At 46.4% G+C, this 25,192-nt stretch overlaps 1 protein-coding gene across 1 annotated transcript in view; it reads left to right on the forward strand.

Annotated features, from left to right (window-relative positions):
* The window catches only part of BCR (BCR activator of RhoGEF and GTPase), a 356,931-nt gene that overhangs the window by 258,901 nt on the left and 72,838 nt on the right, over nucleotides 1-25,192 (forward strand). The gene's annotated exons all lie outside the window — the stretch shown is intronic.

Genomic DNA, 25,192 nt, shown 5'->3' on the forward strand with positions numbered 1-25,192 from the left:
GTCTGGTAAAGGCTCTCTCCCTCCTTATATGCCTTTGCTTGAGGATCAGGTGTATAACTCTGGTTTGGGCCTTTAACAACTATATAGACCTCAGCAGCAGGCTACAAGGCTATATTAATACATTTGTACCAATTAACTCATTAATTGCCACCTACCAGTAAGTCCTTTCCCAAGATTTTAAGATCAGTAGAAAAGGAGGCCAATTGATTGAATCAGTGCAGACGAGGGCCCATTGAATAACTGGAAAAGAAATGTGGGATCATGGGCCGGGCAACCTCTTTGATTTGATTTTTCCACATGGGGATCCTTTGTCTAAGTCTTTGGAAGAGGAACCCTGTGCTTAGGTTATTGGAATAGGTGCCTTTAGATTGGAAATGGAGGCAGGATTTGATTGAAGCACTGAAATGGAGACCCACTTTGTTTGGAAATAGAGGCCCGCTCTGATTGGATCATTGGTTGTTACAACCTTTTGATTAGACGACTGTTTATAGAATCCTTTTTATTGACTTGTTAGAAGTGGAGTAGCTGAGATTACGTCATTGGACAGGGAAGCCCTTTCATTGCATCCCAGGAATGGAAATCCTTCATTTGACTCGTTTGATATGAGAACACTTCTTTTGGACCATTGGAAACGGAGAGCCATTCATTTGGTAATTTAAAGTGCAGGCCCTTATTTTGGGTCATTTGGTGTGGCTGTCCTTAGATTGGATTATTGGACAAGGAAGTCCTCTGCTTGGATCATTGAAAGTGTTGTCGCTTTGATACGATCTTTGGAAGTCGAAGCCCATTGACTAAGCCATTAAAAGTGGTGACTCATTTAAACTTGTATCATTGACAGTCAAAGCCCTTGATTGAAAAGGAGGTCTTTTGAATGGATCTTTAGAAGTCGAGACCAGTCATTGGCATGTTTGTAAATGTAGGACTTTTAGATAGCTCATTGGAAGTGCAGCCCATATTATTCAAACAGTGGACGTTATGGTGCTTCTGGGGAACCCTTAGGAATTGAAACTTTTTTGTGAGAGGGCTTTTACCCAGGACATTTTGTTGTGGATGAAGTTCGTTTACATGACTGTTTCTGGATTGAGACACATGAAAAAATGAGAATCATGAACTCATAGTTTTAAGGTGTTTAGAGTTGCTGGTGCTTGTTTACTGAAATAGGTACTGCATAGACATCTAATAATGACTGGTGTTGATTGAAGCAGGAAGCATGTCACATTGGGTCAGCTACCAAATCCACTTGATACCATCTTCACTTGATTTACTTGTCAGGGAACCACACAATTGTCACTTTCAATCCATTTAGCAGTTGAATACTGAGGCCCAAGTTCCTAGGCTGGAATAATTCCCAATTCGAGTGGAAATAGCATATTTGCAGCATGTGTTGCTGTAGCTAATATGCTGTGCATTCCACCATCTAGTGTTTCGCTCGGAAGGTTAGCTTTTGAAGTGAATCATGGTCCAAGCCCTGAAAGCCCACAGTGCACCAGGACACAGACTCTGCCTTACTCGGACATGCTTTGAGTGTTTATTGTTGTAAACCAAAGAAAGCTTTTGATGTCGAACAACTGGAATGAGGATGACTTTCTTCCACGGCATTAGGCAGATCTTAAACAACAAAACAAATCTGACTGTGTTGAAATCCTATGATTTCAGCTGCCAAGATTATAAGGGAATGCCGCTTTTGGGGAGAGTGTATGGAAAGTATTTTGCCTTACTATTGCTCATCGTGCAAAAGTACGTTTTCCATGGTCAGACAGATATGATGTCCCTCTGTTTACCTATGGATTACAATTAGTCCACCTGTTCTTCCCCTAACTACTTTTGATCCAAGAAAACTGTTTTGCCACCAACTGAACAGGAAGTGGGATGCACTATGCAGAGATGCAGTTCTTGGTCTGTACCTAGTCCGTGTCCAGCATGCCAGGCATCGAGGACAAGAACCCTCTGGCTCACTGAAGGACCATTGAAGTAGAGCCCTATTTCTGATAGATACTTATAACTGCAGATTGCTCACCTTACACTTGTTCCCAGGTGCCAGACTGGATCTGGAAACTTTTCATAGCAGTGCTTCAGCACAAAGCTAGGTGGCGTCGTCCGGCTCCACACTGACTCCACAATACCCTTGAATTGATGGAGTTAAGTCACATATAAGCACCACCACTGCACCATTAAGTTAGTTATTTTCTTTCTGTGCCTTCCCGTGCAGATCTGGAGCTCTGCTCCCTGCTACCTGTTTTCCTGTGACTTCACCAGTGCCGATGTCAGGGTTGGGCCCTGAACCAACTTCATGCTGAACCCAACCAGTATTGTGCTACGAAATAACTAAAGTGTAATCAGTTGTCATACAATCTGACTCTTAACTCAATTCCTCTCCCATGTTGCATTACCAGCAGTGGCTCCATTATGTCTTTGTTTCTGACACTGACCCTATGAAGATGGGGGGCACCTCAAAATGATGATGGCTTGCTTTGCCCCTCATTATGCAGATGATTACTTATACATTGGTTTACAGAATGCCAGTGGGCTTGACACCTTGCCTGAGACAGAGCTTGACAAGCCACTTGGGCCACCAAGGGAAGATAGTGCCTCATTTTCAGAGCTGACAGTAGTGACATATGGATACCTGCTGGGTTGGGGAGGTCATCTGGGGGAGGGGGTGGGTGGTGATCAGCGGAGGACAGGCTGCACATCGGTCTGTTGAAGTTGTGGGTCCTCCACCCATCAATCTGTGCTTAGATGTGTGGAGGTTGAGCAGCACCAGTTGATTGTATTTGATATGCTGCCTAAAGTGGTGGATGATATCCTTGCCGCCATGCACATTTCTACAAAATTAATTTATGCTGGCCACTGCGACAAATTTGTGTTGTGGTGTCCTGTTCGCATGACACCTCTTTGGAGCAAAGCAGTCAGACATCCTATTGTTTGTCATATCTTTGGCCCAGCGAGGCCTGATTGTGCACTGTTGAAAGTTATTTGTCAGCCCTTTCGAACTTTGTTTGCTAGAGTAACGTTTGTTTTTTAAATAACCTGTTGTGTAGATTTATTAATTGTATGACACGTGTGTTCCATCTTAAACGGTTTGTGATTCCACAGTGGAACTTTATCTTATTCTTGACGTGTCTCATGTGTGTGTCCTTTGAGCTTTTGCCCGCTGCATCTCCTGACCTTCAGACTTTCTTACTCATTGCAATTACATTGGCTCATTGCATGAGTGAACATCAGGCACTTTCAGTGAAACTGCCTTACCCCACCTTTTTCCTGAACAAATAAGTGCTGAGGACTCGGGCAGCATTCTTTGTAAAAGTCATGACTCCTTTCCATGTTAGGCGGTGCATCACTCTACCAGCATTCTTTGCTCCCCCCATCCCTCAAAAAAAGAGAGGCTCTAACGACAGGACACAAAAAGGGCTTAGCTATTTGTAGGAGTGTCTTGAGCAAAAAAAAATAAAAGAAGGTGCTACATAAGAGGATCTTGTTGAGATGGATAGTGCTGTGCATTAAGATCTCCTATGCACTGTCTGAGAAGCAGCTGCATAAGGTATGCAACCCCTTTTGACTAGGGCTACAGTTGCTTCCCCTAGTGTTGGCTCGCGGAGTGCCTCTCTCTGACATATGTGAGGCTGTGACGTGGGTGTCCATGCATACATTCATGAAGCCCTACTGCCTTGACAGCCAGATTTGTCAGAAAAGACATTTAGTCCGCTAAGTCCTGCAAGACTTTCTGGTCTACTCCAGAGAAACTCCACGTGGGAGGGTGCAGTTTGGTATCTATTCTACGATGAGGAACCTGTGGCGAGAAGTATCCATCAGAAGACCAAGTTACTTACCTTAGGTAATGCTCTTTCTTTTAAATACTGTATTTGACTAAAGGATCCACACCGCCCTCTCTTCCCCTCTGTGGAGTGACATGTTTTTACCATCTTAAAAAAGCCCCAAGTTAGTATTTACCATACTGTTACCAGTAATTTTTCATGCTCCACGTTTGAGGGAGCAGAAAAAAAAGAGAAGAAACTGACATCTTATTGGATGGCACTTAGATGCTGCTCATGCCGGGCCAGTGTATTTTCAGCATAGAGCTACCTACCGGTGTAGGGTAGCACTGGTATGAAAACATTTCCGTATTCAGTATGGTACCTGGAGAGTTTTCCAAGGTGAGAAATCTGCAGTTAGATACAGTAACTACTGAAAAAAAGCATTATCACAGGTAACTTTATTTCCCAAAAACTATGAATCTGGAGAAGCTGAATCTCAATGAATCTCAAGCATGTGAAACTTAAACCATGCCAACAAATCCAACACACCTATGACTAAGGCAACGCCTCTGCTTTCAAAGGTTAACAACGAGGACAGGTTGCAACACCATACTGCTGTGAAAAAACATTACAGCTCCACACACTGAGGATCTTCCCACATGGGACTGACCTCAAAAAGTGTATTCCCTCCACAGAAAGATCCAGCTCTGATAGCACAATGTCTTAAACACGGAGCCCATTAACAGTTAGTGGCAACCACTGTACTCTAGTCAACACTGAATGCCATCCTTGATACTGAAGAAACTTTGAAAAAAGTATTGTACTTTGGCTCCAAAATTGGCTTCAAAACTGAGTAAAAGACCAACGTAATCAGAATTTTCTTAGTTTCTAAGAAAATGTTCTTAGTTTCTAAGAAAAGAAATTGAGATATTCCTCTTAGCCTCCCACCACAAATGACACAATCATTAAATTCTGATTCAGATTAAAACCCTATGCTGACCCGCCACTGTAAAGAGCCAGGGCCAACTGACCCCCTCAATGAAGCATGCCACGATGAAAGACTTTATGCTGTAGACGACACAGCCCTAGAGCATATCCAGTAAAGGCATCTCAACCTAATAATACCTCTACCATCATGCCATTATTATAAGGGCCGCAGCGCATCACAAAGTTCTGCTACATGTGGAACTTTTAACTTTAGGCTAATGAAGTGCTGAAGAAAATAGACACTGACACAGCAAAGAAATAGGTGTCTTCCAGCAACAAAAGCAGGATTTATTTCGTAAATGAAAACCCGATCTACTTCAAAAGCAGGAACTAGGAGAGCCAAGCCACCTTACCAGTAACAGCAACATTTTACAGAACATCTGAAGTATACAAAAAAAGTGATGGTTGTATTGTTTGCATTAATCTCCACTACTCAGGGCCAAATCACAGTCCATCATTATTCTAAATATTTTTTGTTTACTTCAGTGCAACGGGTCATCCCAGAAGGGGGTCCCATACTCATCATGCCACTAGAACTAAGCTGCACCTGATTGATGAGCCCCAATCGAGGTGAAACCGGTCTTGGCTTTCCTGTGTTCTGAATCTGGGTGGACCTTGCCTGGCAGTTTGGGCTGCAATGTTCTTATCGGAGCAGGGCCGAGACTCATTTGCCTTTGGCTGGCCCACCTCAGGTGATAAGGTGTGCAAAATAACAGTGAAGTGGGATGAAGCCCAAGTGGTTCCCAGGGACCAAGATTAATTCAAGCATTTTATCCATCCCTTTTTTGTGTACTTCTTTGCAGAAGGTCTGCAGCAAGCCAGGCAAGGACAGTTTTCTAGAGGAAATGTTTCATGACAATGGTCATCCCGTGGCTAGAGGTGCACAAGTAAGAGACATCTCTGCTACCAAGTATTCACCTTCCTCACATTCCTCTCGACCATTCATCACCTGTTGAGGGAAGGTGGGGATTATTCCTTAGTGATGATGGTGCCCAGTGTTGGTCACAAAATGTAATGGTGGACCAAATCTAGCTTGTTGCTTAGCCAATCATTTCTCAACCCTCAGTTGCACATAGCCACCAATACATGCGTGTCCTTGACAGGATTTAGGAGTGTACATCCATCCTAACTACACAGGGTCAATAGTCTCCACAAGAGCAACTCTGCCACATCAGTTGGAGCTCATTCCAGTGCTTAGCCCTTTGAGCTTTCCATAAAACACTTAGCTTCTAAATCAAGGCTGGACTGGCCGTAGCGGGCATCAGCAGTTTTCCCGGGAAGCTGTAAGGGGGGGGGGGAGTCACCTTTGTTACTCGAGGACCGGTTTTGTAGCAGTGCAGCAGTTTTAAAAGCACTGCAGAGTTCCTTGTATATTCAACAGCTTTCAAGCAACAATAACAGTGCCAAGATAACTCTGGTGATTAATGTATCTGCTCGAGAGAGATCTGAGTTTTGTCTAGTAGCAGTTTTGACTCCTATAAGGTAGTGCAGAAGGTTAATATATGTGGCAAAGAATCACAGAACAGCATTTTAGGTGCATAGCTCAGCGGGTTACTGCTTTTGTCACAGAGATCCTTTTTTTACTGTGCAGTTCACAATTTGCAATCATATTCTAACACAGTGAGCTGTGAACTGCCAACAAAGAGCTGCACGCAAACCGCATTCTCCAGGTTAGAAAGTTATGTTTTTCCCAGTCTTTCATTATCCTAATTTTACTAAAAAGGGTTTGTTTTGGTAGAAATAAATTCGTATTATTAAAGTCAACCATAACCACTGCGTTATATTCTGAATCCTGAGTTTCTGCTTCCCCAGACCAAGCACTCTCGAAAAATGCCTACCTGAACCTTGCAGTCCCCTTTGTCTTATGTAACATTTTGTTTGATGGCATGTGCAGCTGTTGATATACATGCTTTGCGTAAGTCCACCATCTAGTGTTGGGCTTGGAGTGTTGCAAGTTGTTTTCCTTAGAGTCACGAAATCGAGTGAAGACTCCTCTCGGTGATACTGCGCATGGGCATTGAGTCCTTTGTTAGATTGTTTTCTTTCTGCCGTTGTGTTCGGACGTGTTTCCTCTTACTCCGGTGAATCTTGGTTCGGTATCTTCTTAACTTTATTTCCAACTTTCTATCAGTATAGTTTTCGATTGTGTATTCTATTCTATACTAGAATGATAGGCTGATGGAACAAACTCCTTTTCCGTTCTGTCCTCAGTGTCACTCCAAGTTTCCCTACACAGATCAACACTTGGTGCGTAATTTGTGTCTGGCTCCGGAACACACAAAAGAGATCTGCAACACCTGTAGATCTTTTCAATCAAAGAAGACCCTCCGGGACTGAAGAGCACATCGGCTAGAAATGGCATCGAAAGCAACAGATGACACTCCTGACATTGTTTGAGAAGAGCACGCCCAAGAAGAAATAGGACACCACACAGCCTTCTCCATTCGAGACTCCGATTCGGATGTCGAGAGCCAATCCATCCCGGCGGTGGAGAAAGTGCGTACATCAGCACCATCGCACCAAATAAGGACTTTCAAAAAGACTTCTGCATTGGTAGACGGTCCTTCACTGCCCTCGGGCTATGGTAGGAGCTGAAAAACTCATTCAGATGCCCCACCTTCTGGTTCAGCACCGAAAATGCAAAAGACCAAAATGCATTCGGCACTGACCAAACAGACATCCCAATCTGTTTCAGTATTGAGCCGAAAATCTGACACATCTACTTCTGAGCCGAATAATTTACCATCCACTTCGGAGCCGACATTTTCAGTTTGAATAAAACATTCGGTATCGAAGGTTTCAAAGCCGAAAACTGTACTGACTAAATATTCTACAGTTACAACAGAGAAGTCATCTTCTATAGAGCCTTTTCTTAAAGTAATGGATCCTAAACAGCGCAAGCTTCAAATACAAAAAGGAACAGGAAGGATTATAACTTCTCCTCCTATTACAATTAAAAGGAGACTCACATTTCTAGAGACTTTGAACGCTGGGCCTCCTCCTAAAAAAGTCTCCAAAGAAAAGGGCAAGGCTCCAGAACAACCTCTGCCTTCACCACCTCATTCACCTTTACTTCCTTCTACTCCACCATCACCTCCATATTCTGTTCATACACAATTCTCACCATAAGCATCATCATCATCACCTCATAGGGATGATTTAAGTGATGTTGCGCAGGATGCAGACCCATGGGATCTATATGATCCAGATCCCATTTTATCCAATGACCCAGGCTTCTATCCAGCAACGCCTTCTCCCCCTAAGGATACCACTGCTTACAATCAAGTCATACCTAGAGCAGCCGCGTATCATAATGTGTAACTGCATACAGACCCAATAGAAAAGGACTTTCTATTCAATACTTTAACAAGTACACACAAAGAGTCCCAATTTCTACCCATGCTTCCAGGCATGCTTAGACATGCTAATGATATATTTAAAGAACCTGTTAAAGCAAGGATTATTATACTGAGGCTAGATTAAAAAAAATATAAAGCTGCACCCTCAGATGCAACTTTTATAAAAACTCATCTACCACCTAACTCCATAGTGGTAAGTGCTAATAGTCAATCCACAGGGGTTGCTCCTCCTCCAGATAAGGAGAGTAAAAAAACTATACGTAGCTGGCAAAAGAGTGGCTGCTCAAGCTGCTAATCATTGAAGAATTGCAAATTCTCAAGCGCTCCTGGCGAGGTATGACCAGGCCCACTGGGACGAATTGGAAGAACTATTACAATATTTTCCACAAGAACATCAAAAAAGAGGACAGGAGATAGTAGCAGAGGGACAGGCCATCTCAAATCATTCAACAAGATGTGCCACTGATGCAGCCGACACAGTAGCACATGGGATTAGCACTAGTGTTATAATACTAGTGTTTATACATAGTGTATAAGAAGGCACGCATAGTTAAGGTGCTCAGGTTTTAAGCCTGAAATACAACAAACTGTTTTGAACATTCCTTTTGATAAAGAGAAACTATTTGGGCCAGAGGTGGATACCACTATAGAAAAATTAATAAAAGACTCTAAAACAGCTAAAGCCATGGGCGCGTTACCCAGTCGGGATACTTTTCGTAGGCCGCAATTTAGAGGTGGTTTCAAAACATCAGCCACAGAGCCTTCCACCTCACAACAAAAACAAAGGACACATTAGTGTCATAGAGTTTCATTTAGAAGATCATATAGAGGCTCAAACAATAGAGGGGGAGGTAAAACATCTGCCTCTAGAGCTTCTTCCTCTACAACAAAACAGTAACTTTCTACAAATCCCCACAGCATATACATCTCTTGTGGGAGGAAGACCGGTACATTTTTATCCACAATGGTACAGCATCACCACAGACCAGTGGGTTCTATCAATTATCCAAAATGGGTATTGTCTAGAACTCATTTCTACTCCACCAAACATTTCTCCTCGTTTCCACAAGCTCTTTCATGACCATCTTGTTCTATTGAAAGAGGAGGTACAGTCCCTTCTTCCCAAAGGAGCAATAGAACCAGTTCCTCCATCCCAATTAGGGTTAGGTGCATATTCACTGTATTTCCTTATACGGTTCCTTTAGACAAATTCTCGATCTCAGGCCACTCAGTCTATACATACTTTCAGAGCATTTCCACTTGGACATTCTGCAAGATGTTATTCCTCTATTACAGCAAGGAGATTACATGACAGTATTAGATCTCAAAAATGCTTATTTCCATATTCCCATTCATCCAGCACACTACATATATCTACGACTTGTCATTGCAGGGAAGCATTACCAATTCAAAGTACTACAATTCAGGGTAACAACAGCCTCAAGAGTATTTACAGAATGCTTGGCAGTAGTAGAGGCATTCCTCAGAAGACAACACATACACGTTTTCCCATATCTGGACGATTGACTCATAAAAATACCATTCAAACATGCCAGCAACACACTCAGTACACAGTAAATCTTCTACACAATTTGGGATTCACAGTAAATAACCTCAAATCCCATCTTCAAACCTCACAAATACAGCCTTATCTGGGAGCAATTCTGAAACACTCAGTCCGCATTAGCATATCCAAACCCAGTAAGGATTCAAGCTTTTCAAAATCTCATCGCTCAGTTACAAGAGAATCATACTTACACAGTAAAGCTAGTGATGCAACTGTTGGGGATGATAGCTTCTTGTATAGCCATCGTTCCCCATGCCAGGCTACACATGCGTACACTACAGCAGTGCCTTTCTCGTCAGTGGTCTCAGTCACAAGGTCATCTTCAGGATCTAGTGTTGTTGGACCGCCAGACTTACTGCTCTCTGCAATGGTGGAATCCCACCAACCTTTTTAAAAGGGCAGCCCTTTCAGGACCCTGTTCCTTAGATCACTCTCACCACAGATGCATCACAGACAGGTTGAGGAGCTCACCTCAACAACCTCACCAAACAAGGGAAATGGAATCCCATTCAACAGACTTATCACATCATTTATTTGGAGTTGCTAGCAGTCCTTCTAGCACTCAAGGCATTCCTTACACAGATCTCGCACGAGGTGGTGTTAGTCTGTGCAGACAATATGACAATGTATTATTTGCAAAAACGGGGGGGGGGAGGCACTCATCTCAATTGTCCCTCCTAGCTCAGTCAAATTGGAAGTAGGTGATTCACAATCACATACAATTATTAGTAGCATAGCTCCCAGGAATGGCCAATCAGTTAGCGGACCTATTAAGCAGGACGCAGCAACAAGTCCACGAATGGGAAATTCACCAACAAGTACTTCACCGAATCCTTTCACATATGGGAACACCAGAAATAGATCTCTTCACCACTGCAGAAAACTGAAAATGCCAAAACTTTGCGTCCAGATACCCTCACCCTCAGTCCAAGGGCAATGCTCTATGGATGAATTGGTCAGGGATATTTACTTACGCTTTTCGCCTGTCCTACTCATCCCATTTCTAGTGTGCAAACATCACTCACCATGATACTTGTAGCCCCCACATGGTCACGTCAGCCTTGGTACACAGCACTGTTGGATCTGTCTGTGGTTCCACGTCACAAACTTCCAAACAGACCAGACCTTTTGACTCAAAAGAGAGGTCAAACCAGACATCTAAACCCCAAAACTCTCAATCTTGCGATATGGCTCCTGAAATCATAGTGTGGGTATTTACAACTTCCTTCTGAATGTATGGACATTCTTAAAAAAGCACGCAGACCTACAACTAGACAATGTTATGCTGCTAAATTGAAATGTTTTGTTTATTTCTGTCAACCTTAAAAAAGTTGATCCACTTAATGCCTCTGTACAAGTCATTGTTATTTGCTACATTTACAAAAGGCAAATTTAGCATACTCTTCCATTAGACTTCACTTAGCAGCCATAACCACTTACCTCCAACACAGACAACACATTTCTTTATTTAGGATTCCTGTTATTAAGGCATTTATGGAAGGGCTTAAGAGTTATTCCACCCAGAGTTCCTCCAGCTACTGTATGGCATCTTAACTTTGTACTTACTAGACTTATGGGTCCACCGTTTGAACCCATGCATTCCTGCTCATTGCAACTTCTTTCATGGAAGGTTGCTTTTTTGGTACTATAACTTCTCTAAGAAGAATAAGTGAAATACAAGCGTTCACTTTGAAGGAACCTTTTTTACAAGTACATAAAGATAAAATAGTTCTTAGGACAACCCCTAAATTCCTACCTAAAGTAGTTTTACCATTTCACATTAATCAATCAGTGGAGTTGCCAGTCTTTTTCCCACAGCCAGACCCAGTTGCTTAAAGAGCTCTCCATACACTGGATGTTAGAAGAACTCTTTTGTATTTCATTGACAGGACAAAAAGTTGAAGAAAATCAAAGCAACTTTTTTTTTTTTAGCTTTTTCAATGCCTCACAAAGGTAATCCAATTTCAAAGAATGGATTAGCTAGATGGAAAGTCAAGTGCATTCAAACTTGTTATCTTAAAGTTAAAAGACAACTACCAGTAACTCCTAAAGCACACTCTATCAGTAAAAAAAGGTGCTTCAATGGCCTTTTTAGGAAACATTCCAATAGCAGATATTTGTTAAGCTGCTACTTGGTCTACACCACACACATTTACTAAACACTATTGTGTAGATGTTGTAGCTCGTCAACAGGCAAATGCTGGTCAAGCAGTCCTTAAGACACTTTCTCAAGCTACCCCAACTCCTACAGGCTGGCCACTGCTTAATCGGAGGGGACTGCTTTACAGTCTATGCAAAGCATGTGTATCTACAGCTACACATGCCATTGAACGGAAAATGTTACTTACCCAGTAGACATTTGTTCGTGGCATGTGGTGCTGTAGAACGTCCTGTCTCCTCCACCGGAAGCCTGTGGTCGTTGTAGTACAACATATTGTAAATATGTACATACATTGCATGGACATCTTTTCATTTTATTTATATATATATATGTTTGATGGCATGTGTACCTGCAGATATACATGCTGTGCATTATCCTGCCATCTAGTGTTGGGCTCGGAGTGTTACAAGTTGTTTTTTTTCGAAGAAGTCTTTTCGAGTCACGAGACCGAGGGACTCCTCCCTTTCGGCTCCATTGCGCATGGCCGTCGACTCCGCCATCGGGTTTGGACGTGTTCCTCTTCGCTCCGTATTTCGAATCGGGAAAGTTAGCTATTTATCGGAAAATTCGACGGTATTGTTCGCGCTCGGTACCGGTCTAGTGTTAGTACATCAACACCGAAAGAAGAAGCGCTCCGGCGGCCCTTCGGGGCTTCCACTCTTCAGCGGTGCCTGGTCGGCCCGACCGCGTCCATCGTCGAAACTCATGGACCGGACCCCCTTCCGCTTCTGCCCGAATTGCCACGCAAAGTATCCTTATACAGACCAACACTGTGTCTATCACCAGAACACAATGAGGATACTTGCGAGGCCTGCCGGGCATTTCGATCGAAGAAGACCCTACTTGATCGAAGAGCCAGAAGACTTCAGATGGCATCGACACCGGCCGAACAGATCGACGTCGAGGAAGAGGAGAGATTCTCCATTCACGAATCGGATACAGACGACTCCGAAACAGAGCAGCCAAAGGCGCAACCAAAAATTGTAAATCTGCCCCGGCCAAGACTCACTCCAAAATTGTAAAGGCCAAGGGGATGCCACTGCCAACAGGCCATGGCTTAACCCGAAAATACGGTGACCAAACATCAGCACCGAAAAAGGCCTCCCAAGAGCCGAAGACATCCGACTCCGGTCGAGATATCTGCTCCGAAACAACTCGACTTCGAGAGTTCGACACCCCCAAAGTTAAAAAGGTTTCCTCGGAGCCGAAAAAGAGCGTACCGAAACCTTCGGTGTCGAAACATGCAGCCTCGGAGCCGAAAATAGGCTCCTACACAGAAGAGCACGGCCTTTCCAGCTAAATGCAAGGGCACAGATTTGAGCAGGAATTAGGTATGGGAAAGCCAGACCATACTCAAAGGAGGCTGCACATCCAGAAAGAGACTGGTAAAATTCAAACTCTTCCTCCAATAAAAATAAAAAGAAAGCTAGCATTCCAGGAGGCGGAAATGCAGCCAAAAGCAAAAGTGGCAAGAGACAAAACACCACCAAGGTTTTCGCCACAGCCTTCACCACTGCACTCTGCACATCTGTCTCCGTTAGCAACACCCCCAATGCAGTCGCCAACACACACAGGGATGACACAAGATGACCCGGATGCATGGGACTTATATGATGCACCGGTCTCAGACAACAGTCCTGATTGCTACCCGGCAAGGCCGTCACCACCAGAGGACAGCACTGCATATATGCAGGTGTTATCAACGGCAGCTACTTTCCAAAATGTAGCAATGCATGCGGAGCCGATAGAAGACGACTTCTTATTTAATACCTTGGCATCCACTCACAGCTCTTATCAAAGTTTGCCAATGCTCCCAGGCATGCTAAAACACGCCAAACAGGTGTTCCAGGATCCAGTGAAAGGCAGAGCCATCACGCCTAGGGTGGAGAAGAAATATAAACCTCCCCCAACGGACCCTGTGTTTATAACACATCAACTGACACCAGATTCGGTGGTCGTGGGAGCAGCCGGAAAAAGGACAAACTCCCAGTCGTCAGGAGACGCACCACCGCCCTACAAGGAAAGTCGGAAGTTCGATGCTGCAGGCAAGCGGGTGGCAGCGCAGACAGCCAATCAATGGCGGATTGCCAATTCGCAGGCTCTACTGGCTCGCTACGACAGGGCACACTGGGACGAGATGCAACATATAATACAGTACTTGCCCAAGGAACACCAAAAGCGTGCCCAACAGGTTGTTGAGGAAGTACAAGCGATTTCCAACAACCAAATAAGGTCTGCAATGGACTCAGCAGACACAGCAGCACGGACAGTGAACAATGCGGTAACCATTCGCAGGCACGCATGGTTACGGAGCTCAGGTTTTAAACCGGAAATCCAGCAAGCTGTGCTAAATATGCAGTTTAACCAAGAACAATTGTTTGGGCCGGAGGTGGATACGGCAATCGAAAAGCTCAAAAAGGACACGGACACGGCCAAAGCCATGGGCGCGCTCTGCTCCCCACAAAACAGAGGCACTTTTAGAAGGCCACAATTTAGAGGGGGGTTTCATTCCCAAACCACATAGCCTTCCACCTCACAAGCCAGACCCACATATCAGGGCCAGTACCAAAGAGGTGGTTATCGAGGATCATACAGGGGTGGACAATTCCCAAAAGCAAGAGGGAAATTCCAAAGCCCTAAAACCCCTCAAGCCAAACAGTGACTTCAATGTCACAAACCCCCACCACTCATCACCAGTGGGGGGGAGACTTACCGCATACTACCACAACTGGGCAAACATAACGACGGACGCATGGGTCCTATCCATTATCTAACATGGTTATTGCATAGTGTAGGAAGTTGGCTCTGTATGTGCTATTTCAAAGTAAGGAATGGCATGCACAGAGTCCAAGGGTTCCCCTTAGAGGTAAAATAGTGGTAAAAATAGATAATACTAATGCTCTATTTTGTGGTAGTGTGGTCGAGCAGTAGGCTTATCCAAGGAGTAGTGTTAAGCATTTGTTGTACATACACATAGACAATAAATGAGGTACACACACTCAGAGACAAATCCAGCCAATAGGTTTTGTTATAGAAAAATATATTTTCTTAGTTTATTTTAAGAACCACAGGTTCAAATTCTACATGTAATATCTCATTCGAAAGGTATTGCAGGTAAGTACTTTAGGAACTTTAAATCATAAAAATTGCATGTATACTTTTCAAGTTATTGACAAATAGCTGTTTTAAAAGTGGACACTTAGTGCAATTTTCACAGTTCCTAGGGGAGGTAAGTTTTTGTTAGTTTTACCAGGTAAGTAAGACACTTACAGGGTTCAGTTCTTGGTCCAAGGTAGCCCACCGTTGGGGGTTCAGTGCAACCCCAAAGTCACCACACCAGCAGCTCAGGGCCGGTCAGGTGCAGAGTTCAAAGTGGTGCCCAAAACACATAGGCTAGAATGGAGAGAAGGGGGTGCCCCGGTTCCGGTCTGTTTGCAGGTAAGTACCCGCGTCTTCGGAGGGCAGACCAGGGGGGTTTTGTAGGGCACCGGGGGGGACACAAGCCCACACAGAAATTTCACCCTCAGCAGCGCGGGGGCGGCCGGGTGCAGTGTAGAAACAAGCGTCGGGTTCGCAATGTTAGTCTATGAGAGATCTCTGGATCTCTTCAGCGCTGCAGGCAGGCCAGGGGGGGATTCCTCGGGGAAACCTCCACTTGGGCAAGGGAGAGGGACTCCTGGGGGTCACTTCTCCAGTGAAAGTCCGGTCCTTCAGGTCCTGGGGGCTGCGGGTGCAGGGTCTTTCCCAGGCGTCGGGACTTAGGATTCAAAGAGTCGCGGTCAGGGGAAGCCTCGGGATTCCCTCTGCAGGCTGCGCTGTGGGGGCTCAGGGGGGACAGGTTTTGGTACTCACAGTATCAGAGTAGTCCTGGGGTCCCTCCTGAGGTGTTGGATCTCCACCAGCCGAGTCGGGGTCGCCGGGTGCAGTGTTGCAAGTCTCACGCTTCTTGCGGGGAGCTTGCAGGGTTCTTTCAAAGCTGCTGGAAACAAAGTTGCAGCCTTTCTTGGAGCAGGGCCGCTGTCCTCGGGAGTTTCTTGTCTTTTCGAAGCAGGGGCAGTCCTCAGAGGATGTCGAGGTCGCTGGTCCCTTTGGAAGGCGTCGCTGGAGCAGGATCTTTGGAAGGCAGGAGACAGGCCGGTGAGTTTCTGGAGCCAAGGCAGTTGTCGTCTTCTGGTCTTCCTCTGCAGGGGTTTTCAGCTAGGCAGTCCTTCTTCTTGTAGTTGCAGGAATCTAATTTTCTAGGGTTCAGGGTAGCCCTTAAATACTAAATTTAAGGGCGTGTTTAGGTCTGGGGGGTTAGTAGCCAATGGCTACTAGCCCTGAGGGTGGGTACACCCTCTTTGTGCCTCCTCCCAAGGGGAGGGGGTCACAATCCTAACCCTATTGGGGGAATCCTCCATCTGCAAGATGGAGGATTTCTAAAAGTTAGTCACTTCAGCTCAGGACACCTTAGGGGCTGTCCTGACTGGCCAGTGACTCCTCCTTGTTGCTTTCTTTGTTCCCTCCAGCCTTGCCGCCAAAAGTGGGGGCCGTGGCCGGAGGGGGCGGGCAACTCCACTAAGCTGGAGTGCCCTGCTGGGCTGTGACAAAGGGGTGAGCCTTTGAGGCTCACCGCCAGGTGTTACAGCTCCTGCCTGGGGGAGGTGTTAGCATCTCCACCCAGTGCAGGCTTTGTTACTGGCCTCAGAGTGACAAAGGCACTCTCCCCATGGGGCCAGCAACATGTCTCTGGTGTGGCAGGCTGCTGGAACTAGTCAGCCTACACAGACAGTCGGTTAAGTTTCAGGGGGCACCTCTAAGGTGCCCTCTGTGGTGTATTTTATAATAAAATGTACACTGGCATCAGTGTGCATTTATTGTGCTGAGAAGTTTGATACCAAACTTCCCAGTTTTCAGTGTAGCCATTATGGTGCTGTGGAGTTCGTGTTTGACAGACTCCCAGACCATATACTCTTATGGCTACCCTGCACTTACAATGTCTAAGGTTTTGTTTAGACACTGTAGGGGTACCATGCTCATGCACTGGTACCCTCACCTATGGTATAGTGCACCCTGCCTTAGGGCTGTAAGGCCTGCTAGAGGGGTGTCTTACCTATACTGCATAGGCAGTGAGAGGCTGGCATGGCACCCTGAGGGGAGTGCCATGTCGACTTACTCGTTTTGTCCTCACTAGCACACACAAGCTGGCAAGCAGTGTGTCTGTGCTGAGTGAGAGGTCTCCAGGGTGGCATAAGACATGCTGCAGCCCTTAGAGACCTTCCTTGGCATCAGGGCCCTTGGTACTAGAAGTACCAGTTACAAGGGACTTATCTGGATGCCAGGGTCTGCCAATTGTGGATACAAAAGTACAGGTTAGGGAAAGAACACTGGTGCTGGGGCCTGGTTAGCAGGCCTCAGCACACTTTCAATTGTAAACATAGCATCAGCAAAGGCAAAAAGTCAGGGGGCAACCATGCCAAGGAGGCATTTCCTTACACATAGAATTCATAAATTTCCCACCAGATGTGCCCCCAAGAGCACACAATATGTCCAAACAATACTTAGACATATTACAGCTAGAAGTTCAAGCATTGTTACAAAAACAAGCAATAGAACTAGTGCCCAAACATCAAAAAGGTACAGGTGTCTACTCCCTGTACTTCCTAATTCCAAAGAAAGACAAAACGTTGAGACCCATTTTAGAACTCAGAACTCTTAATCTCTGCATCAAATCAGATCACTTCCACATGGTAACACTTCAAGACGTGATTCCCTTACTCAAAAAACAGGACTACATGTCAACGTTAGATCTAAAGGATGCATATTTCCATATACCCATACATCCTTCTCACAAGAAATACTTAAGGTTTGTAATACAAGGAGTGCATTACCAATTCAAGGTGTTACCATTCGGAATAACAACAGCCCCAAGGGTATTCACAAAATGCCTTGCAGTAGTAGCCGCTCATATAAGGAGACAGCACATGCACGTATTCCCCTACTTAGACGACTGGTTAATAAAAACCAGCACTCATCAACAATGTCTGCTTCACACACAATACGTTATAGAAACTCTACACAAACTAGGGTTCTTTATAAATTACAAAAAATCACATCTACAACCATCCCAAATACAACAATACTTGGGAGCAACACTCGACACATGTAGGAAGTTGGCTCTGTATGCACTATTTCAAAGTAAGGAATAGTATGCACAGGGTCGAAGGGTTCCCCTTAGAGGTAAGATAGTGGCAAAAAGAGATAATTCTAATGCTCTATTTTGTGGTAGTGTGGTCGAGCAGTAGGCTTATCAAAGGAGTAGAGTTAAGCATTTGTTGTACACACACAGGCAATAAATGAGGAACACACACTCGGAGACAATTCCAGGCCAATAGGTTTTTGTATAGAAAAATATATTTTCTTAGTTTATTTTAAGAACCACAGGTTCAAGATTTACATGCAATACTTCAAATGAAAGGTATTGCAGGTAGGTACTTTAGGAACTTTGAATTAGCAAAATAGCATATACAGTTTTCACATAAATGACATATAGCTATTTTAAAACTAGACAGTGCAATTTTCAACAGTTCCTGGGGGGAGTAAGAGTTTGTTAGTTTTTGCAGGTAAGTAAACCACCTACGGGGTTCACGTTTGGGTCCAAGGTAGCCCACCGTTGGGGGTTCAGAGCAACCCCAAAGTTACCACACCAGCAGCTCAGGGCCGGTCAGGTGCAGAAGTCAAAGTGGTGCCCAAAACGCATAGGCTTCAATGGAGAAGGGGGTGCCCCGGTTCCAGTCTGCCAGCAGGTAAGTACCCGCGTCTTCGGAGGGCAGACCAGGGGGGTTTTGTAGGGCACCGGGGGGACACAAGTCCACACAGAAAGTACACCCTCAGCGGTACGGGGGCGGCCGGGTGCAGTGTGCAAACAAGCGTCGGGTTTTCAATAGAAAGCAATGGGAGACCAAGCGGTCTCTTCAGCGATGCAGGCAAGGGGGGGGGCTCCTCGGGGTAGCCACCACCTGGGCAAGGGAGAGGGCCACCTGGGGGTCGCTCCTGTACTGGAGGTCGGATCCTTCAGGTCCTGGGGGCTGCGGATGCAGTGCCTTTACCAGGTGTCAGGCCTTTGAAGCAGGCAGTCGCGGTCAGGGGGAGCCTCGGGATTCCCTCTGCAGGCGTCGCTGTGGGGGCTCAGGGGGGTCAACTCTGGCTACTCACGGTCTCGCAGGTGCCGGGGAGTCCTCCCTGAAGTGATTGTTCTCCACAAGTTGAGCCGGGGGCGTCGGGTGCCGAGTGCCAAGTCTCACGCTTCTGGTGGGAAACGCGTGTTGTTTCAAAGTTGCTTCTTTGTTGCAAAGTTGCAGTCTTTGGTGAACAGAGCCGCTGTCCTCGGGAGTTCTTGGTCCTTCTAGATGCAGGGCAGTCCTCTGAGGCTTCAGAGGTTGCTGGTCCCTGGGGAAAGCGTCGCTGGAGCAGTGTCTTTAGAAGTGGGGAGACAGGCCGGTAGAGTTGGGGCCAAAGCAGTTGGTGTCTCCGTCTTCTCTGCAGGGTTTTTCAGCTTAGCAGTCCTCTTCTTCTTAGGTTGCAGGAATCTAGTTTCCTAGGTTCTGGGGAGCCCTTAAATACTAAATTTAAGGGTGTGTTTAGGTCTGGGAGGGCAGTAGCCAATGGCTACTGTCCTTGAGGGTGGCTACACCCTCTTTGTGCCTCCTCCCTGAGGGGAGGGGGGCACATTCCTATCCCTATTGGGGGAATCCTCCATCTGCAAGATGGAGGATTTCTAAAAGTCAGTCGCTTCAGCTCAGGGCACCTTAGGGCTGTCCTGACTGGCCAGTGACTCCTCCTTGTTTTTCTCATTATCTCTCCTGGACTTGCCGCCAAAAGTGGGGGCTGTGTCCAGGGGGCGGGCATCTCCACTAGCTGGAGTGCCCTGGGGCATTGTAACACGAAGCCTGAGCCTTTGAGGCTCACTGCTAGGTGTTACAGTTCCTGCAGGGGGGAGGTATGAAGCACCTCCACCCAGAGCAGGCTTTGTTTCTATCCTCAGAGAGCACAAAGGCCCTCACCACATGGGGTCAGAAACTCGTCTCTCAGCAGCAGGCTGGCACAGACCAGTCAGTCCTGCACTGAACAATTGGGTAAAATATAGGGGGCATCTCTAAGATGCTCTCTGTGTGCATTTTTTAATAAATCCAACACTGGCATCAGTGTGGGTTTATTATTCTGAGAAGTTTGATACTAAACTTCCCAGTATTCAGTGTAGCCATTATGGAGCTGTGGAGTTCGTTTTTGACAGACTCCCAGACCATATACTCTTATGGCTACCCTGCACTTACAATGTCTAAGGTTTTGTTTAGACACTGTAGGGGCATAGTGCTCATGCACTTATGACCTCACCTGTGGTATAGTGCACCCTGCCTTAGGGCTGTAAGGCCTGCTAGAGGGGTGACTTACCTATGCCACAGGCAGTGTGAGGTTGGCATGGCACCCTGAGGGGAGTGCCATGTCGACTTAGTCATTTTCTCCCCACCAGCACACACAAGCTGGCAAGCAGTGTGTCTGTGCTGAGTGAGGGGTCCCCAGGGTGGCATAAGACATGCTGCAGCCCTTAGAGACCTTCCCTGGCATCAGGGCCCTTGGTACCAGGGGTACCAGTTACAAGGGACTTACCTGGGTGCCAGGGTTGTGCCAATTTTGGAGACAAGGGTACACTTTAGATGAAAGAACACTGGTGCTGGGGCCTGGTTAGCAGGGTCCCAGCACACTTCTTAGTCAAGTCAGCATCAGTATCAGGCAAAAAGTGGGGGGTAACTGCAACAGGGAGCCATTTCTTTACACAAGCCCTCCCCCCCCCCCTGCCCACAGGCCAGGAGACTCAGCCAAAGCTGGGAGAGTCTTCCTAGTCTGTCAGGCGAGGAAGAGTAGAGGAAATAGGCTGGTTTGTTGCAGGGCCAACTCTGCCTTACATCCTCCTGTTCAGGTAATTCCCTCTGGGGAACTGACCCACTTCCACAGTGATAGGACCTAGTCTGAATTGCCTCTTGTCTGTGCTTTTTATGTCTTCACCCATTCTCTCTATTTTGGGGTTAGAGGTATCCACCTCTGCTAATCTTGTCTTAGCCAGGGTCACCCCTAGCTTACCCAAAGAGATTACCCAGAGCTGGAGTAACCCCACCATGACCAACAGGGTCAGGGGGCCTAACTTGCTATTTGGCATGGGGTCAGACCACCATGCCAAGGATAGTGCAGCCATAAAGGCTAACACCCAGCAGAGGCCACTGACAGCTGTCAGTGCCCAGAACCACACCTTTAGCTCTTCACCTGCAAGGGAAGGAGCTAAGTTACAGGCTTCTTTGGGTTCAGGGTGCCTGTCTGCTGTGTAAGAGTGGGGGGTTACTACATTTTGTAGTAAACACCCTTCTTCCACTCTTTCTTCTGTTAACTGAGGAGCCACCCACTCAGGTTTAACAGTTGCCTGACTAGCCAGGACTTCTTGTGGGTCAGGTTGGACTTTACCAGTGCCACTTTTGGAGTTCTCCCCTACTGGAGCATAATCTCCTTGGCTTGCTGGAACCTTGGCTAAAGGTTGTCCACCTTTCCTACTCTGTTTTCATTTCTTTTTCTTCTGGGGCCTACTTGCAGTTACTGCAGGGGTAGCACCACCAGAGTCCTTGGGAGAGGACTGGCCCTGGACCAGTTACTCTCTTGGGCTCTGACTAACCTCTGGGTAGTCATTTCCATGGAGACAATCAAGGGGGATGTCTGTACTGACTACCACCCTTCTCCAGCGAAAAGTCCCACCCACTTCTATGGGCACAAAAGCCACAGGCCTATCAGTGACCCTGTCTGGGCTAACTCTTACTCTGGCAGTCTCACCTGGGATGTACTGGTTTGAGAACACCAGCCTGTCATGCACAATAGTGTGACTGGCACAAGTGTCTCTCAGGGCAGTGGCTGGGATTCCATTCACCAGTAGGTGGTGGAAGTGTCTACTTCCCTCTGGAATCTCCAACTCACCTGTTGGGCCCTTTTTCCAGTTGAAGGCTATGAAGACCTCCTCATCTGAGGAGTCATCCCCAATTTCTACACTGGTCACCCCTGGGTTTTTGCTAGGGGGTTTGTTTTTGGGACAAGAAGTGTCCTTGGTGTGGTGCCCTGTCTGTCTACAGTTTTGGCACCATACCTTAGTGGCATCCCAGTTCTTACCCTGCTACCCACCTTTGTTTTGGGTTGTGTCTCGGGGCCCACCCACCTGGTCTGGTTTTTGGGGGCCTACAGAGGACTCTTTTTCTTTATTTCTAGTGTCACCCACTTTCTCCTGGGGAGGCTTTGTAACCCCTTTCTTTTGCTCACCCCCAGTGGAAGTTTTGGTTAGTCTAGTCTTGACCCAGTGGTCTGCCTTCTTTCCCAATTCTTGGGGAGAAATTGGACCTAGGTCTACCAGATACTGATGCAACTTTTCATTGAAGCAGTTACTTAAAATGTGTTCTTTCATAAACAAATTATAAAGCCCAACATAGCCATGCACTTCATTTCCAGTTACCCAACCATCCAGTGTTTTCACTGAGTAGTCAACAAAATCAACCCAGGTCTGGCTCGAGGATTTTTGAGCCCCCCTGAACCTAATCCTGTACTCCTCAGTGAAGAATCCAAAGCCCTCAATCAGGGTAGCCTTCATGAGGTCATATGATTCTGCATCTTTTCCAGAGAGTGTGAGGAGTCTATCCCTACACTTTCCAGTGAACATTTCCCAGAGGAGAGCATCCCAGTGAGATTTGTTTACTTTTCTGGTTGCAAAAGCCCTCTCAAAAGCTGTGAACCATTTGGTGATGTCATCACCATCTTCATATTTTGTTACAATCCCTTTGGGGATTTTTAGGATGTCAGTATTCTCTCTGACCCTATTTAAGTTGCTGCCACCATTGAAGGGAGCTAAACCCATCTCTTTTCTTTCCCTTTCTATGGCTAGGAGCTGTTTCTCCAAAGCCAATCTTTTGGCCATCCTGCCTAACAGGAGGTCATCTTCATTGAGGCTGCCCTCAATGTTTTCAGAGGTACTGGACTCCCCTATGGAAGAACCAGTCTCTCAGACTAGGATTTGAGGAGTCAGGGTTTGAGGGACCCTGTTCTTCCTATTTAGGACAGGAGGGGGGAATTCATCCTCCTGTTCACTAATTTCCCCCTCTGATGGATTATCCTCAGAGGGGTGGTCCCTTTTGAACTCTGCCAAAAGCTCCTGGAGCTGTACTTTGGTAGAGTTGGACCCAGTTTTTATCTTTTTGATTTTGCAGAGAGTCCTTAACTCTGACATCCTAAGATGCAGGTAAGGGGTGAGGTTGAGCTCCACCACTGTCTCTTCTGCAGTAGACATTATTTCTCTAAAAGTTGGAATACTTTTTAATAATCTAAAACTATCTCTAGAACTTAATCCAAACTTTTGCAAAACTTTTAAACTCTAAAAGAAATGCTAACAGGGACTAACACAAGGCCCTAGCAGGACTTTTAAAAATTTAGAAAAATAGCTCAAATTGCAAAAATCAGTTTCTAATGACAATGTTTTGAATTTAGTCGTGTGATCAGGTATTGGCTGAGTAGTCCAGCAAATGCAAAGTCTTGTACCCCACCGCTGATCCACCAATGGAGGAAGTTGGCTCTGTATGCACTATTTCAAAGTAAGGAATAGTATGCACAGAGTCCAAGGGTTCCCCTTAGAGGTAAGATAGTGGCAAAAAGAGATCATTCTAATGCTCTATTTTGTGGTAGTGTGGTCGAGCAGTAGGCTTATCAAAGGAGTAGTGTTAAGCATTTGTTGTACACACACAGGCAATAAATGAGGAACACACACTCAGATATAATTCCAGGCCAATAGGTTTTTGTATAGAAAAATATATTTTCTTAGTTTATTTTAAGAACCACAGGTTCAAGATTTACATGTAATACTTCAAATGAAAGGTATTGCAGGTAGGTACTTTAGGAACTTTGAATTAGCAAAATAGCATATACAGTTTTCACATAAATGACATATAGCTATTTTAAAACTAGACAGTGCAATTTTCAACAGTTCCTGGGGGGAGTAAGAGTTTGTTAGTTTTTGCAGGTAAGTAAACCACCTACGGGGTTCAAGTTTGGGTCCAAGGTAGCCCACCGTTGGAGGTTCAGAGCAACCCCAAAGTTACCACACCAGCAGCTCAGGGCCGGTCAGGTGCAGAGGTCAAAGTGGTGCCCAAAACGCATAGGCTTCAATGGAGAAGGGGGTGCCCCGGTTCCAGTCTGCCAGCAGGTAAGTACCCGCGTCTTCGGAGGGCAGACCAGGGGGGTTTTGTAGGGCACCGGGGGGGAACACAAGTCCACACAGAAAGTACACCCTCAGCGGCACGGGGGCAGCCGGGTGCAGTGTGCAAACAAGCGTTGGGTTTTCAATAGAAAGCAATTGGAGACCAAGGGGTCACTTCAGCGATGCAGGCAAGGGGGGGCTCCTCGGGGTAGCCACCACCTGGGCAAGGGAGAGGGCCACCTGGGGGTCGCTCCTGCACTGGAGGTCAGATCCTTCAGGTCCTGGGGGCTGCGGATGCAGTGCCTTTTACCAGGTGTCGGGCCTTTGAAGCAGGCAGTCGCGGTCAGGGGGAGCCTCGGGATTCCCTCTGCAGGCGTCGCTGTGGATGCTCAGGGGGGTCAACTCTGGCTACTCACGGTCTCGCAGGCGCCGGGGAGCCATCCCTGAAGTGATTGTTCTCCACAAGTCGAGCCGGGGCGTCTGGTGCAGAGTGCCAAGTCTCACGCTTCCGGCGGGAAACGCGTGTTGTTTCAAAGTTGCTTCTTTGTTGCAAAGTTGCAGTCTTTGGTGAACAGAGCCGCTGTCCTCTGGAGTTCTTGGTCCTTCTAGATGCAGGGCAGTCCTCTGAGGCTTCAGAGGTCGCTGGTCCCTGGGGAAAGCGTCGCTGGAGCAGGGTCTTTAGAAGTGGGGAGACAGGCCGGTAGAGCTGGGGCCAAAGCAGTTGGTGTCTCCGTCTTCTCTGCAGGGATTTTCAGCTTAGCAGTCCTCTTCTTCTTAGGTTGCAGGAATCTAGTTTCCTAGGTTCTGGGGAGCCCTTAAATACTAAATGTAAGGGTGTGTTTAGGTCTGGGAGGGCAGTAGCCAATGGCTACTGTCCTTGAGGGTGGCTACACCCTCTTTGCCTCTTCCCTGAGGGGAGGGGGGCACATTCCTATCCCTATTGGGGGAATCCTCCATCTGCAAGATGGAGGATTTCTAAAAGTCAGTCACTTCAGCTCAGGGCACCTTAGGGGCTGTCCTGACTGGCCAGTGACTCCTCCTTGTTTTTCTCATTATCTCTCCTGGACTTGCTGCCAAAAGTGGGGGCTGTGTCCAGGGGGTGGGCATCTCCAC

This window comes from Pleurodeles waltl, chromosome 11 (genome assembly GCF_031143425.1).
Source record: "Pleurodeles waltl isolate 20211129_DDA chromosome 11, aPleWal1.hap1.20221129, whole genome shotgun sequence".
NCBI classification, from domain to species: Eukaryota; Metazoa; Chordata; class Amphibia; order Caudata; family Salamandridae; genus Pleurodeles; species Pleurodeles waltl.